General features: G+C 38.3%; 1 protein-coding gene across 4 annotated transcripts in view; it reads left to right on the forward strand.

The window, feature by feature from the left end:
• LOC139995678 (prolyl 4-hydroxylase subunit alpha-1-like) overlaps positions 1 to 18,087 on the forward strand; it is a 232,339-nt gene that overhangs the window by 95,797 nt on the left and 118,455 nt on the right. For all 4 annotated transcript variants that reach the window (XM_072019363.1, XM_072019366.1, XM_072019364.1 and 1 more), the window contains one exon: positions 4,292 to 4,333. The gene's annotated coding sequence lies outside the window, so the exon portion shown is untranslated. The remainder of the gene's footprint in view (positions 1 to 4,291; positions 4,334 to 18,087) is intronic.

An 18,087-nucleotide genomic window follows, 5' to 3' on the forward strand; every position in this document is an offset into this window, starting at 1 on the left:
TCTCGATAATCGGATCATTCGCGACAAGAGGATTCATTTGTTTTTACACTGTGTACGATCGGTCGATTTTCCAGCTCGATCTTGTCCCATTTCACCGTGCGAATTTTTCGGGGCTGTAATTCGATTGCTGGCGATACTTCCAAAACGGAATGACACGAGCGAGCGTTTTTCAATGAAAAATGTCGAATTTTGAATCAAGATTCAATAGCGCGAACCGATCGTCCCGTTTCGTAGCCTGTTATACTGTGTAAACTGATATTTGCAGAACGAAGGAGAATTATTTAATAATGTAGAATCGAATTTCACGTCATGGCCAAGAATTCGATAGCCGCGTATTCCCGACTTGTAATTTAATGTTTCGACATGAATTTGTCGGTCAACCGTCGAACGCGGCCAGCCTTTAATATTAAAACTTGGTAAATATTTCTCGAACTGTCGGCAAACGGGTTTAATATCGAATTTTTTGAATATTACAACTCGAACATGTTTCATGCGACGAATCAATCAATAGCGTTAAGCATTAAAATCTTTACACGTATCTCGTTGGAAACATGAATCTAAAAATACTCCTGGTCGAATAAAGACTATATATTTAATTTCTTCAGCAACATCGACACATGCGTCTGTTTTGAAAAATAAAAATCACCGTGGTTTCATTTATGCGTCTAATTCCTTAATTAAACCAACTTCTTAATTAATTGAAAACTAAATGAAGTCGAATTACAAATCTTTCTTTAAAAATAGCCAAGTGTCCGCATACTTTCTTGCACATTCTTCGTCGATTTTTCAACACAACCCATAATCGATGTTTCCCTCCCTCGACGCTTTGACATTTCACGAGAAGATTCCTGAAACTTTGTTATTTCGAAAGTTTTAACGCTCGCCATTCTTTCTTCCACGACGACTATTCTTTTCTTTCTTCTCTTTTTCCTTCATTCGCTTTTTTTTTCCTCGTTCGTAGACAGTGTCACTAGCCCGACGATAATACGTACAGCGGCATTCTTTGTCGAACAGGGAGGATCGTATGTTTGCCGACTTTTCCAGGTCGAATCGCGAATATCCAGTGGAACTTCCGGCAGCGTAGAAACTCATTTTCCGCATCGACGGCCGGCAAAATTGTCGCGATTTGCTTGCTGGAAAACGGCCCGTAAAAATCTATGGCCGCTGCTATTTTCCCTCTACGTCCGGTCGCCGCTTCCTGTGCCGATTCGAGAAATGTTTTAGAACCGAGTGGTCGATCGCACTTCTTGCCGGATACTATTTTTAATCGTAAATTATGAACAAGACAACGGCCGATGTGTCCCGTTCTACCAAGGAAAGAAAATGTCCAACTATATACTGGATAGATGTTATTTAAATGTTTTGTAGTGATAAGAAAAATAAAAGAAGAATAGATGTTGTCTCGTCTAGTAATATTCACAAGCGTAGGTGAAATTTCTAAAGTAATTTGTGATATTAATGAGTGAAAAAAATACTAAATGTTATTTAAGCGTTTTGTAGAAACGTGAAAGATCAGAGAAGAGAATAAATATCGTTTAATTTTTTTAGCATGGCAATATATATTATTTATTTATTGCTATTATTTATTGCTGCTAATGATTTAGTTTAGAGCATTAAATTATTTGAGCTGTCCAGAGTTGATAGATGAATGTTGCACGTGTCTGTTTGGTAATATTTAGCGATACAATTTATCGATTAATGTCTTCTCTTCCGTGTGTCAAAGCAAATATGTTTGGATTTCGTTTCCACGGTGCACTGCAAAATAATTTTCCAACTGTTTGAAATTCAAAGGTACACTTTTACTGTATTTAATCTCTATTTAGAGCTCAATCTTCTCTATCATTTTGATAAATAAATACGAATTTGTGTAAACACTGTCGGTTTAACAGTGGAATTTTAATCCGCTTGATCATAAACTTTTGTTTGGTATCCAAACTATTTCACGCATCTACCTTCTCACCCTTCGTCAAATACGTTAGAAATATCATAGTAAAGAAATTCCTACAACAGAAATCGTAAGAGGTAGCGAGGAACAACGATAACGAGAACAGTGTTTCACGTAACATGAACAAGAACGTAAAAAATACAGAATTTTAGAAATAGGTTTTGGGAGATAGCGTGCGTTGCTTGGAATGGTCACGATGCTCCAGGTGCATAATAACGGTGCCGTACGATAATCAATCGATGCAAATTTCTGAATTGCACGGCACATGGACGAAATGAATATCGGAGACCACCCGGCTTTGCATATCGATTCGATCCGACTGGGAACTCATCAAACGAAGATCGGTCGAGGAGAAGATGAAAAACCTCGGAGAACAATTGATAAAAGAGAAGGAAGATGGGGGTTGGAGGAGAGTTGGAGTTAACGCGGGATGGCCGAAGAAATGGGGAAGAACGGGATAATAAATTGGCCGTGTGAAATGTGCCGGTTCAGCGTTTTATAAGTTTCCAATGGGGAATAGAGAAGCCCTTCGGGCCACCCTTCGCGAGAAGGATCGTCCTTGATACGCGCTCCGCTCCTCCAACAGAGGTAATTTTCAAGTAATGCCTCTTCTTTGACTTTCTCGACATGTGTCGCTCATCTGCTACCTTCCAACTGGGCGATATTTCAAAAGGGCTGTGATATTAGCTTGTTAACTTTTTTTGAAGATTTCCTGGTAAATTATATAGTCTCGTTGCATCGGTGGCTTGTCTACATCGGCTCACGGAAGTATTTGAATACTTGCCATAGGAAGCTTTTATGTATACGTGTATCGTGCGTGTCATATAAAACATTTTGAAATTTCATAGCGTAATGAGACACCGTAATGGAGAAATATAACAAGACACGGCTGTTATGATTATATTGGTAAAATTTGAAACCTCAAGTCTGAAAATGTATACATAGATTACAAGATATTTGTCGCATGTATGTACCTTGGTAAAGAATTAGCGTATAGTACGAGTTGCTATTTTAATTATATAATAAATGTTAAATAGGTGTATTAACCTATGGATAATTAAACTGTTTATGTAGGTATTTCCCTGATCTCTGCGAGATATACAGGGTGTCCCAGCTTTCCTCGCAAAACTTTGCTAGCATATTCTATAAAAAGATAAGAGAAAGATGTTATATAAACGTGGGTTCTCAAATGTTTCATTAAAAAGTTATAACAAAAAATATGAAATGACTGGTTTCTTGCTCGACACCATATAGCAATAAATTGTCGAATTACAATATGATTCCATTTCAGAATATTGAATACGTAGGATTGGTATCTACGGAGAATAGAGAGAATAGAGTGATTTTCCTTAATTGTGGCAAATACTTTACAAATCTTTTGCATTAACACCTGACGCGTATTAATTTATATTTGATAAATTAATACTTCCGCGGTTCTCCGCGAGTAAAAATCCATTGACGTGATATCTGATGATCTTGGAGGCCAAGGAATTGCTGACCTATTCGTCGTTCAGGGTAATGATAATCTAACCATTGCCAGACTGATTGACCAGATCAGCGAACTTACAAAGTAAACATTAGGGTTTGTGTAAACATATCAAACAGATATTGGCAATGTATTCTAATGCAGTGTCAACGAGACATCAATTCGTTATCATCTCGTATTTTTGTCATAATTCTTTAATGTCGCATTTGCTTATGTAACATTTCTTTTTCTTAATTGTACTTACAGAATATACTGGTAAAGATTTGCGAGAAGAAGCTGGGACATCCTGTTGTATATTTGTATTAAATGTCTCGAAATTTCTCTATATGCTTTCAAATTAAACTTAGAACATAGTATTACGCGACAAACAACATTGATGGAGCTGAACAGAAAGCATAACATCGTTCAACAATTAGAATCAACGAAATTCCGAAGTTACCAACGAACAGAGAACAAAACGTTAGCATCTATATACTAGGTTGCGCTCGATTCCCGCGAGAATGAAACAAAAGTGAACTTGTCTGTTCGGATTTAAGTGGACACTGCCTCGAACGTTTCGCTGGCACAGTCCATCCGCTTTGATCCGATTTGTTTTGCCGTTAACTGTGCGTTTGTTGCAGGACAGAGCATTGAAATTCTATTAGTTGGAAATACTTTCAGTCGGGTCTTTTAAATCGAATGATTCCCGTTTCATCGTTCTCTCTTTACTCGGACCATTCATCGCGATAATGCTAACAATTCCACCTTCGTATTTCCAAAATTCGCGTGGTTATATCACATTTTGATCGCTTTATCCGATGTTAAATGGCATTCATCCGATAAACACCGATGATAAACTCTTCTTCTTTTTCTCTTTTCAGATTTATCGCCAGCGTTCGTTCGATTTTCGCCGTTTAATTTCGGTGAGTATTTAAATCAAGCTCGAAAATAACAGAAATATTAGTTTCATCTCGAAATCATATAGATTTATGCAAAGCTGTGTATGACTCGATGACATTGTCCAGATTAGTTGAGTAATGTGAATTCAGTTGGATTCGAGGAACGTATAAAAGAGAGCACAAAATTTTAATTATAGCATGCAACACATTTATTTACACGCGCATAAATTAATCAGAAACAGATTCAAATTAATTGGAAATTGTTCGTGCGCAAGGACCACCTGTGTCGAAGCTCGTGTGTATCATAATCGATCAGTAGAATGAATAAACTTTCCTATCCTAAAAACAAAAGTATCAAACTAAAAAAATGTTATAAGATAGTCTTTGTTAATATTATTAATAAATTCGTATTGCTAATTAGAAATTACTATGTTGTATTCGAACACTTTCTCCTGAAAATATTATCATCAATATCGTTCACGTTGTTGGAAACTTGTTCGTTCGCGAACTCTATCTTATTTTAATCATTCTAAACGATTTAGTAACGTGGGTCACGGATGACCACGGTGCCAGTCAGCGTGTTAAAATGATTCGAATTCAAACAACTGAAAGACAGATAATTGGAACGATCGGGACGAGGGTTTATCCGCGTCAATAACAAGTAAAGAGCACGGCTTCTGGCGTGACAGAAATCGATTGGGTGTAACTCGCGGTTCTTGTTCCGCGGACCAGAAATTCCCCGGAAATGATTGTTCCTCGTGTATGTTCCGCCAGTCAGCCACGAGATTTATCGCGCATTTTCGTGCCTCGATCCCGAAACCTACCAACGAACCGGACGCAAGCTTCTGGCCTGAGACCTCTCGTCGATGCAGTTCCGTGCGTCGCCGCTGCGATTCGATAGACTCGAACGATAAAGTCTAAACCTCGCTTCGAATAATTCATACGCGGTTTCGAACCGCGAGAACTTCCTTTACCACCGACGTATAAGAAACTCTTTCGTTTTCGTGGCACGAACTTTGCTCGTTTCGTCTATTTCTTCTTTCTTTTCTGCCTTGCTATTTCCCTCGATTCCTTCCGAAATACCACTACTGCACTTTGGACCCTTAAACGGTGCATCGCTTATTTTAAAAATGCGTCAATTTATTTAACAATTAACCGTGCTGCGTTCTTTCGGTTATTTCCGATCCAGTTAAGTTTCTTTAAAGATAAATAATATCTTCGCGCTGTTTGGATAAAATACGAGAAGAGTGTCATTGGTGTGGATGATTTGTCGTTTCAATTGGAAATTTGAGATGAAGCGCGCAAAAACGTTGTCGGTTTGTTTTTAGAAATGTTTGTCTTCTGAAACGGTAAAGAATAGATTCAGCGGTATTTTTCACACGATTTAACAATCCACAGGGTTCCTAAACTTTGCCCAATAATATCCTTCCTTTTAGTGTCTCGCGTGATTTATCGCCGATACAAGCATCGATGAAAATGGATATTCCGGAGCCAATAAAATCAACTCTGATCCAAAGTAACACTAGATAATGCCACTTTTTTAAAGTCTATGTTCGTGAACTCTGGTATTATTCATTCTCGTGTCAAGCATGATATACGAGGTATTTTTATTATTAAATTCATCCTGAGACCACCTTATCACGATGAACCAAAGAACAAGGAAGACAAGCAAGAAGAAAAAGAAAAAGCAAGAGTGTAAAAGCAGAGAAAAAACTCGCGAAAAGTGTGCTTAAACGTATCAGATTAAGAGTCTAACTGTAAAAAAGTTTCCTAAGAACGTAGCTCGCGGCACGTAAAGGAAATAAAACTGGTGCTCTGTTTCTGAAGTGGCCGATGAATTCTTGGCTTCTGTCGAAGGGTGCAGTTTACGACACATTTCTGTCTCGGCGTTTTACTATTTATTAGCGAGAGAGAAGCGAAGACGAGGGTCAAATCTCGTCGAAAATATCCAACGGGGTTGAAGAGCACTGCAGTAAACGCGAAGGGTGTTGCGCGCCCCCTCCTTTTCCTTTCCTCCTTTCTTTCTCTATTCTTCGCTCTTCTTTCTCGTTTTCGTTCCTCCCTAACCAACGCTACATTATCTTTCCTTCGTCCCTCTACCGCCCTTTATCCAACGTCGTATTGTGCGTGTCCCATTGTGCCGAGTCCGCAAGGGTGGGATCCCTCTTTTCTTCGTCCTTTCTCCCTTCTTCCGGCTCTTTTCTCTTTTTCTCATTCTATTTTTTCATGACTCTTCGTTTTCCCGTCTTTCATTTTGCACGTTTTTTCTTTTAGCTTGTTACGATCACATTTTTTCTCTTTCGTTTTCTTCCGAGATCGTCCTTTGTGCAACAGCTTTCTGGTTGTCTTAGCTTGTCTCTGTACCGAGTTCCCGTTTATTTATCTTTCTACGCGAGGTTTTTCCAATTTTCTTCTATTTTTTCCCGCAGGTTTTTCTTCACTCGTCTTCAATCCATGAAGTTTTTCGCAGTTTTATCCGATTGCAAAGCGTTCCTTTTCCCGGTTTTCTCACGTCAACCGTATTTCGTTAATTAGTCGTGTTTTTATAGAATTTCATTTCACTTCTCGCGGTTAACTCTGTTCACGCTTTATCTCTTTATGCTTGTGTTTCTTTTTTTCCTATGTTCTTACATTCTTTCCTATGTTCTTTCCTTACGTTCAAGATTTCATTGCACTTTTCTATTTCTTCTTGCATCTCCCTCCATTCATATTTTACATTACAACGTATCTAGCTTACACCAATGTTTCCTCTTTTCTTTCTTTCTCTCTCCGGTGTTTTGCTTGTTCCCCTCTATTTTTCACTTCGCAGCATCTCTTCTTTGGAGCTTTTATTCTTTTTTCTTTCGTTTTTGTCTTTTTATTTCTCGTTATTCCATAGTTTGTTCATTGTTCAACAGCATTTATCTTTCCCTGTTTTCGTTTTGCTCTACGTCTTTCACACTTTCGATGTTTGGTATTTCGTTATCTTTTACTGCATTCTCTTTTTCGCGTGATATATTCTGTCCTTTTCGTTCGTCATACATTTTTCGTTATTTTCTGTTTTACTATCTTTCGCAATCCTTTGATATCCCTTTCTATGTGCCAAGAAACTGCTATTATCGTCTATCTTCTCTAACATTGCTCGTTAATTTCTGAAAACCACTCCCTACCATATCTTCTCCTATCAAAATACAAAACCATCGCAAACCCTTTAAATCCCCTAGAACCACCAAGAACCACGATTTCGATTTGTATTCTCTAGCAGCAATTTCAAATTACTCGAAAAGCGAGTTCCAGTCTATCTTCTCTTACATCCTCCATTAAAAAAATAGGAACAGAAAAATAGCAATAGTTGTACAAAGTACAAAGCCATGCGAAACTTCTTTAAATCCATCAAGAATCGCGATTTTGATTTGCACCTCTTCGCAGCAAGCTCGAATTATTTAAAAATTCAAAGCCAATCCATCTTCCCCTAATGTTCGTCATCAACTTCCGAAAACCACCCTCTATCGTATCCTCTCCTGTCAATACGTAAAATCAAACCAAACTCTTAAAAACCCCTACAACCCCCAAGAACCGCGACTTCGATTTTTCCCGAGCCCTGCTGCATGTCGATTTCCAAGCACGATGGTCCGCGGTGCATAAAGTATGACGCAATCACACGCGCGCCATGCTAATAATAATAAAAAGGGGTGGCCTGGCTAGCAACAGCCCAGACACAATGCAACTTGCTGCGGGAACGGCATCGGAGAAACAAAAGATTCAATTTTACAGACGCGCTGCGTGTTCTCGCGCAAGAGGGTGGCTCCGCTTGCTAACGAGCCACCCCCTTGGCGCTGCGTGAACGCGAAACACGGCCACCCCATTTTCAGTGCACAGTGGCACCCCATCGTCCTCGTTTTTCGGCGGTAACGCGCGTTTCCCCTCTTCTGTGCGCGCTGGGTCGAAGACGGAACTTGGGGGATGTTCCTGGGGTTAGACGGGGATTCAAGGGATGAACCGGCTGAAAGAAGGGGACTGTTAGGTCTGGCTGGCGTCGGGCGAGTGTGCGAGCAGAGGAGGGCTGCTGTGGGAGGTTTGGGAAGAGGATGCGAAGAAGACATAAAAGATTAAGTGAGGAAACAGACGGTTAAGCTGTAAGAGCGAGGGGCGAGAATGGATGGAAATTTTTTAGTTGAAAAATGCAAGGAATTATACGCGTCAGGAGAAACAAGACGTAGCGGAAACTGATGCATTGACCGAGGATGTTTACTTATTTATGGGAAATTTGTAAGTGAATAAAAAGTAGATGAATTCGTTCCAACATTTGAATACAAGCGGAATATTGTTGCAAAAAGAATGAAAACTAATCAATCGTCGAGATAATTTCCGAATCGAATTGATTTCTAAACTTCTTTCAAGTTCCATCTGCGTTCTGGACCAGTAAGTTGCTATAATTTTTCGTCTTCAAATTTCTACAGACTATCAGAACGTGGTTTTTAAATCGCTAGCATATTTTTCCGAGATTAATCAGAAGCGGTATAACAATGTGGAATATGTTGTTTACGCGGCGTCATCCTATATGTTTTAATTAGTAGAGGAAATCGGAAAACGATAACGAGTACCATTAGTGATGGTACCTTCATACGACTAGAAAATTTTCATACTACGAAAATGAAACGTAGAATCGTACAAAAAATACTTCATCGCAGAACGTGGATATGTAAAAGTATTTTTTGTAGCCACTGTAGATTCTTCCTGGCGCCGTCAGATATTCCCCTCGGCCGTGTTTCCTGTCGAAATAATATCATCCCCACGTTTCCCTGTTTCTGCTAAATAAATTTCGCTGTTGACATGCGTTCCTCCGTCGCTGACGTTCTCGATACAAAAGTCCCTTTGTCCGTACGACCCTTTTCGCGCACGTAACACGTAAGGGATGAAGCGCGAGGATAGTTTCCAGTAATTAAAATTTGAGACCAGACAGCCGTTTGACCATCGCGAGCTCGACGAAATAAAACGGCAGGGAGATTATGCCGGGACGTTTACGTTAAACGCATTTACGCGGCAGCGAAGAAATTCACTGAATGGCCGGCTGAATAGAGGATGAAAAGGTACAAAGAAATTTTACTTCGTGGACATACATAAATAGACTGTTAAAAAATAAGGATACGCTACGGACAGGACATACAGTACTCACCGAGAGGAATAAAGAGTGTCTAATGGAAATAAATTCTAAAAAAGAAATATATACATATATGTCGGAGATGAAAAGACACCGAGCCTTCCCTTTGGAATTCCTTGGAAAATCCTCAATACTTTAATCTTTATAAGTTAACCCGATTATAATTGTCCGAGATTTGCGATAATGAGCTTGGGCTCGAGGTGACAACTAGTAGCTGAACGTAACCGCGGTCACGGGATGAACGTTTTTACCTAATAGAGGTATAGAGTAATTGTATAGCTCTCCTTAAAAAGAATAGCTATAGCGGCACTGGACAGTAAACATTCCAATGGTTTCTGCCCCGTGGCTCGCCACACACAGACCCTATTCTTCGGGCAAGATGATTACCAGATGTCGATGCATCTCCACAGTACATGTTCATCTAGCCTGAGGATCCGCTATAAATCTTAGGATTTAGTTAACCAAGGTCCTTCAAGCGGACAAGCAGTCTTTATCCTAACAGTCTCTAAATCTATCACCTACTACGGAAAGATACGGGAAATCTGCTTTTCTCACGAACGACGCTTCCCGCTAGTAACTTTCTCTCAAGGGCGACTAGCATCTTTCTCTAACCACAAATATAGAAATTAACCAATTAACAGCAACGTCCATTTCCCTCACTTTCCAAACGAGGGTTGTTCTCGACGAATCTGATGATCTCGTGCCCTGAGACACACCCCATCATAGTTTTCCTCTGCAGCATCACCGTGACGGAGAGGAACATTCTCATGCGATCTCGTCAGCGAGTAAAACAACGTCTTTACGATCAGTGGATACTCCACATTTTTAATAATGAGTCCGACTTAGACTTTGGAAAAAAGTATGTTTGTCATCCTGTTGACCGCGGATTCGTTATTGAACCTAAGATCATTGTCATTAGCATCTCGAGTATCTAATTACCACGGTTACTTGTCAAATTCTGTAATAATCATATTTGTACTAGTAAATATCTCCTCTATTGCGTAATATCTAATGTCTAATCCAAATGAAGATTCGTTACATACCTCTAATCATAATGTGAAACCGACATATATATACATGTTATCTTTGATTGATAATTTAATGCACTATTTGGTTAATAATAGATAATAAAACATATTTCTGGCTATGGATGTTTCCTCGGTCATTTAAATTTACGAACATCTTCTTTGCTGGCTTAAGGAAATAACGAAGATACTTGTCAGACACTTTCATCGTATTCGATATATTAGGTTGTCCGAAAAGTGTCTTTCTTTTACAGACACGTCTTTTACAACAACGCATCTTTATACAAACATGAAACCTAATCTGTCAGACGTTATGATCTTTATTTTGATAGAACAAAATGGATCATACGTAATTCGATAAAATAATATAAAACAAAAAATGTTGTATATCCATTATTTCCTTATAAAACGAAAGAAACTTTTCGGACGACCTAATACGTACACGTAAAGCGAGAAAGAATAAATTCTAACGTTAATTCTGAATCGAATAAAGCATTGAATATTATGCATAATTTATTATCATATCGAATTTTGTCAAGAAACAAATAGATTAATACGAACGATCGATTTGTTATTAACTTAGAAAAGCATTTTGTTGTTCGACATTAATTTTTCAACTTTTTATCGAAAATCTGGTTGACCAAACGTTCAGAGTGCGGTATAATCGATTTTTTCGTAATCGTACACCGATCGTTAAAGCTGTTGTTTTGGGACGAATAGGCAAGTCATAGCCGGATCGTCTATCTCGTCGGATAAATGGAATTGGGTAGTTCGGCCAACTTCGTTCCAGTCGATGGCAACTTCGATGGCGACCTGTTCTTAGCGAAAACTCTCAAAAACTGAAGTTGAATTGCTCCCTGAGGGAATCTACACGGTCATCTCACTCTGGAACCAATGACTATAAACAGTCCGTTAAAGAATTTCAATCTTTCGTCGTCTCAAGTTCCGTTTTGTCGAATGGAACGAATTGTTTCCATTATGGCTGGCATGGTCGCAATCGTTATACGTTGATAATGGCACTTTGATTTCTTCTATCACTTGCTCTGGATATACCTGGGTATCTCGTTCGCTTTCTTCGTTTCGCAATGATATCCTCGGAAGGACAAACGGTTAGAGATACAAAATCGCTTCAATTTCGGACGAAAGCTAGAATTCTGTAGGATGTACGAAACATATCCAGAAAATGAATCCCTAGTTAAGCTATTAAAGAAAAGCGGAAATTGATTTTCACAACCTTCGACGTTCATTGTATTCTTCATACCTTCAACTGCTTTTCTACGTACCTTTTACCATTATTGAGGCAGTTATCATATAACGGAGCACCGGATTTTGTGTCCCGGTGTGAGTATAACTTCCGACAACCCAGACGATGTGACACAATTTCGTGGACCCACGACCGTGAAATTGGCGAAAAACGAATGTAAAACGACGAAGTTGCGAATCGTCTGTTGCCACGAACTTCTTTGCGGTCGCTTTGTTGATCGTCATGCGCATCTTCACGGCCGTCATTCAAGTTTCTAACCCATCTTCTTGCCATTGAATCGCTTATGGCACGTTTTTCATACGTCTCGCAAAATCGACGATCAACGTCAGCCGATTTCACATTTCTCCCATTCAAGAAATGAACAACAGAGTGCATTTCACAAACTGTCTTGAATGCGTTAAGAACGAACAAGTACTCGCAAACACAATCAGCTTGTTTCGAATTGACATTTGCCAGTGAGTAAAGGAAATTAGTATGCTTGCGCACAATTGCAGCGTCACAATAGTAATATTTCTTAACGTAACTTAATTTATGGACACGTCTAATACTGACCCTCTGCAAACGAATTTTCCATATTGTTGGCACATTATCTGTACCAGAAGGTTCCAAGCTTAACACTTTTCGCTCAGGACATCACGGGAGTATTTTTATTATTCAAAGCATATAATCGCAAAATAATAATAAATTGATGATGTAAGACAACATTCTTCCCCAATGGACCGTTTATCTTATTGGTGGTCACAGGTGACCACCGTGACGCCTTGGTAACAGTTGATAGCGACATATAACAAGACTTCGTTTATTTCAACAAACTATTCGCATTTCTTATTTCTTCGTAAGCAAAACGTGTAGAACAAATTGTTGAAACGTGTAGAAGATATTAGTAAACAGTATTTGCTCATTCTATATATAATAGAAAGGTATGTGCACACTTCTAACTTCAATTATATGATTATAAAGCAGCATTTACGATTATTTTCTAAGGTGTGTTTATAATAATATTCGTAGATTGCCCCTCAAAGATAGGGATGCAAACACAGTGCACCGTTAGATGCAAGATTTGTTCTCATTTTTTTTTTTTTAATTGATGTTCTAATAAAAATGTTTAATTGTTCAATGGGGCACTTTTTATTTCAAAGTATCTTCTATTTATCGGTTATATTCAAAATGCCCTAACTGTCAATTTTTATATAATTTTTACAATTGTACGAAGTTCAAGCGCTCCGGTCACCAATGACCAACGTGGCAGTCAAAATGTTAAACTAGAAGAGGTGTAGGTAACATGTAGGTAATACATGTAGGTAAAAGGTCTATTTAATTTTCTACTATCATCGCTTGGATGTTTCTTGACGATTAAACAGGAACGCCAGAGGAATCTGGGCGTTTCCAATGGAAGTTGTAGAATTATGGGCCTACGATGGAACATGGAGGAAAATATGTGGGTTATTTGCGGCACGATGGCTCGCTCGCCTATTAGGAAAAGTTTATCAGAGAGGTGTTGGGAATTCTGATTGCTTCGGAAATTTGGTGCTGGTGGTCCGGGGAACAATTTCGGTGCCGATAAAAGGCACGGTGACGATCGGGGTATTTCGTGGAAATTGTTTGCTGGAACACATTGTCGTATTGTCTACCATTTTTAATTAACAATATTTCGTTCTTCATCCATGAACCAGACGACATTTCACTCTTGAATCTAGTCAGGAAGAATCTGTTGTAATTTTTATTCGGATTCAAATTTGTCTACTTAATAGGAATATCTATTAGCAATTTTACTTCAGAGATAAAAAAGAAAAAAAAAAGAAACAACGGAATTAAAAATATTTTGAGACATCCTAATATCTTCACGGCGAGTACGAACAACTTTGGCTGTCAACAATTATAACACTGCACAAATTATACAGAAATTATTGAAAAATAAAATAGGTAATCGTGGAGCGCAGAGAAAATGTAGGGGGCGAAAATGTATGGAAAATGTAAATTTAGAGGGACGCGCAGCAGAAATCCGCAGAAAGAATAAAAAACTTTTATAGAACAAACCGCGTCCGCTAATAACGAAACATATAAATAATTCCGTGAAAGATGGCCAACTAAATTATTTTTCATATAAAATCTACACATGACATTAATCAGCCAGATCGTTACGCAATTAACGTTAGAACAAATGCAAGTGCTAATATTTGTGAAAAACAAAAGAAAATGTAAACAAAGAAATCTAATGTTCTCGTCGCGTACCTATAAACATCTTCACCAATGATATTGGAAAACATAGTCAATTCAAAGATTTAAAAAACGTATCGATACGTCATGTTTTCTCATTCATAAATCTAACTTTCGTTGACAATCTATTGAAACAGCAAGAGTGAGAGTTTAATATACAAATCAATTATGCTGTTTCAATCTTTTTCATTTTTCCATTTAAGTATATTCCAAAAAAGAAAAAAAAACAAAAAACTAAGGCCGTCTATCTCGAAATTACCCTAATCCAAAACGTGCCGCCGTGAAAGCGTTAGAAAAATGAAAAAAAATGTCAGATAGGTCGTTTTATCTAAGTAGAGCAGAATAGACGAGTTGGAACGCTGGAATTGGCTGCGAATAAGTTCGCCGAGAACCGAGCAAACAGCTATTCTACCTTTTGCGTGGGGCTAAGAATCCAAAGGTTCCCGAGGATGGTGGAAAAAGGGTGATCTGATTTCCACCTGAACGGATCCGCGTGATCGCGTGCTCACGATTCCGTTACGTTTATGGAAAGGATAAAAGAAACAGAATGGTTTTGTATTCGATCGAGCTTTCGAAGCTTTATGTAGAGACGGTAAATCCATCGTGCTCTCTCCGATTCGCTGATCCCACGCTTGTTCTGTGAGATAGTGCGCTAGACTGTATTGGCATTCAGGAGGTGAGATGGATGGATATATTTGTTGCAGGGCAAGTGCGAGTTGTTTGGTTGATTCTTTGGGCTGAGACGATGGAGAGATTCGTATTCAATAGTTCTGTCGGCTGGATTTCACGTTTGGAGGTGTAAGGTGCTTGCTGTCGGAGATAATATTCTATGAGAACTACATATACGTTAGAAAATATTATATCGATATAAATTCTTCTAAGATGGTATTCTTTTCAGACGATATGAACGATATTTACACGTACAGTCAGTCAGCAGAATCCACGTACATCTATTGAATTTTGCGGACCTGGTTTACCGAAGGAACTAACAAAGCATTTTGTCACGAAATTGTGTACATTTAACTAGTATTAACATATTTTTAAGAGGAATTTTTAAAAGGTAAATCGAGGTTTATGACTTACAAAAGTCTTGGACAAAATTACATAAATTACAAGACCTTCTTCAACGTTAAGGGAATAGCAGAATATTATTGCAATATATTAATATTATATAATATTGAGCTCACTATTTTTATGATTTCACGTAAATATAATTGATGTTTGTAATACTATGTTTTATATCTTTCTACTTCATTTTTCTAATTTTGCCTACTTTATGTTTTACCAATATGTGAAGAAGAAAATGTACAAACCTAATGATCTTCACTGTGATATTTTATATTCAAGGGACGTATGTAGGTGTGTAGAGGTCTTTACTATGTTTTATATTTAAGGAATAGACTTTTGTATTTGTATAGGTACCATGAGTGAATAAAATACAATTTTCGGTACACATTGCTCGTGTCAAACTAACGAAGAAATAACGGAGGCAAATAAGACCGTAACGTTCCTTGGACGACAATATCGTCTCTCTTTCTTTTCATCTCCTCCTTTCTCTCTCTGCTTGTCCCGCTTCATCAGCGCGATAAAGAGCCTACCAAGCGATTCAGCGTTTTACTCGCTGCAACGTAAGAAAACACCGCACGAGGGCAGACAGTGGAGGAGAGCATCATCGATATCTCGAAGCGGGTAGCTTTATCCGATTGCCTGGTATCGCATCGGTGGAGAATTAAGCTTCGTAAGAGGTTCTTGTTCCTGGGACCAATTCGACGAACGTAGGCAATATTTGTGGAAATGATTCGACTGATATTAGGCACCAATAGAAATGTATGTCTGCCCATTCTTTGCTTTTGCCTTTTTCTCGTGTCCTTTCAATCCGTATTAATTTCTACGAACGTAGGCGATAAACCGGGAAGAATGACGCTCGACGATTCGAAGGAAACTCGAGAACCGAGGAAATAGCACGCTTTTGTGAGGAAACGATTGGAAAGAAATCTCCCGGGGGACGAAGAATTTGTTCCTAACTGGTCGGTTACGATCGTGTCTTTCGTCAATAGACGAACATTGAAAGGTATCACAGAATAGAATATTGTTACTAGATCTGTTTCTATGTATTTCTCGCTTTGAATAATACGAATACTATTAGTATTCATATTGCTTGTTAGTATGGTAGCTTGGTAGTATTAGGTACAATAGTTATCGTATGACTGTTATATCGATCTCTATTATACGTTATCACGTGAATCGTCCTGAAGCCATGTTAATCAACTTGACAAATTAACATTCATAAAACCATGACAATTATTATCACAATATCTTATTATCATCAGGAATTTATGAAATTTATCATGTATCGAGTTATATGATTTTATAGCAAGCCGTCATAAAGTGATCATATTACCGTCGCAGGTATAAATTTATCTCTTAGTCAGGCAACAAACTCTGCTTAACTATCATCAAATTACAAACACCACAAACTGCACACATTCGTGTACTCCAAACTTCGAGCACTTTAAACCAAGCAGAAAACCTACTATACTGGTTTTACCATCGCGAAACTTGAACATTCTCCAGACTCGAACCGTAAACTCGTAGTATTTCCGACTTAGCACGAGCAAGCAAAGAACCAACGAAAGAAGAAAGGAAGAGAAAGAAAGTAAAAGTTCGCCGAAGCTCGTATCCGCGCATAAATCATGCGAATGTGTCCTACGCGGCGAATAATTCACGCGGGTGTCGCCGATCTTGGCCAAATCGGCGGTAATGCAAAGTGACACGCGGCGAAGATCACGCGAGGATTGTGTATTAGTGAGGAAGAAGCCTGTGAAACATGAAGATGCACTATCGGCCATAAATACTCTACGATATCTATTGAACATATGATAAGTTACATTTATTAGGAATGAATTTTATTTTATTAATTTTATTACATGCTATCGGTATTATTATACCACAGAATCGATCTGAATCTTGATTCCTTGCATATTCTTACACATTGAATTTTATGCAAAAGTTTCAAGTATTGAGATTTAATGTTACACTTTTAATTAACATGTATTTTAACGAGCAGAATTATATTAAGAAAATTAACGAATTGTATTAAATAAAATTTCTAACGCTAGAAAATGAAAGCAATAGAAAATATTAAATTTGTATTAAATATTATGAAACGTGCAAATGCTTATGACCGACAGCGTACATAAGAACACTGGCTCGCGAAAGTATTTGAACATTTACTATAGAAAACTCTTCTGACCATTTTGTACGTGCTGTATATAGAACATTTTGACATCTCCTATACATCGCGATGAGATACGACTTTCTATTTAGCAACAACTGGGTATAAAGGATAAATAGCCATCTTAAGCTGTAACTTTGCACAATAAGTGTCAAATATGATCTCACTGAATATCGAATCGTATTGATGCAGTCGATAATTGACTATTTAAATACTTTTGAGATTTCTTTTTGTGAAATATATACTTGTACCGAATATCTTATAACTTCTGTTTCAAATTCTACCAATATAATCACAATAATGGAGTGTCATTACACTGCTAGCGAAATTTCAAAATGTTTCGAACAACGCACGTAACGCATTTATAAAAGGAGTCTACAAATGTTCAAATACTTTAATACGCCGATACACACACGATATAATACACACACACACACACACACATTTTTTCTATTACTGCAAAATGGATACATAATTCGATAAAATAATATCAAACAAAAAATGTTGTGCATCTGTTATTTCCTAATAAAACAAAAGGAACTTTTGAGACAACCTAATATACAGATATATCTCCAGGAAAGTGTCTCCGTGGTGGAACGTTGTTTTCTGATTTTCCTCGAGGTTTCACGCTTATCCGAATCCGCTTTCAACGGCCGCGACGCTTTCTACAGGAAGAAAAGCCAGCCCGGAGCCATTCCCTGTTTTCCGCTCGAACGTCGCCGGCCAACGAGGACCAACGGCAGTTTCTCCGTCGAGAGAACAGCCCGCATGTCCTCGCCTCCGCTTTTCCCTGTTTGCTCTTGCACGTTCCCTGATACGTCACCGTCCTTTTCCGTTCGCCTGCCGACAGAAGATTTTCCATCTTCCTCTCTCTCTCTCTCTTTCTCTCTTTGTCTT

Source organism: Bombus fervidus, chromosome 16, assembly GCF_041682495.2.
Source record: "Bombus fervidus isolate BK054 chromosome 16, iyBomFerv1, whole genome shotgun sequence".
NCBI classification, from domain to species: Eukaryota; Metazoa; Arthropoda; class Insecta; order Hymenoptera; family Apidae; genus Bombus; species Bombus fervidus.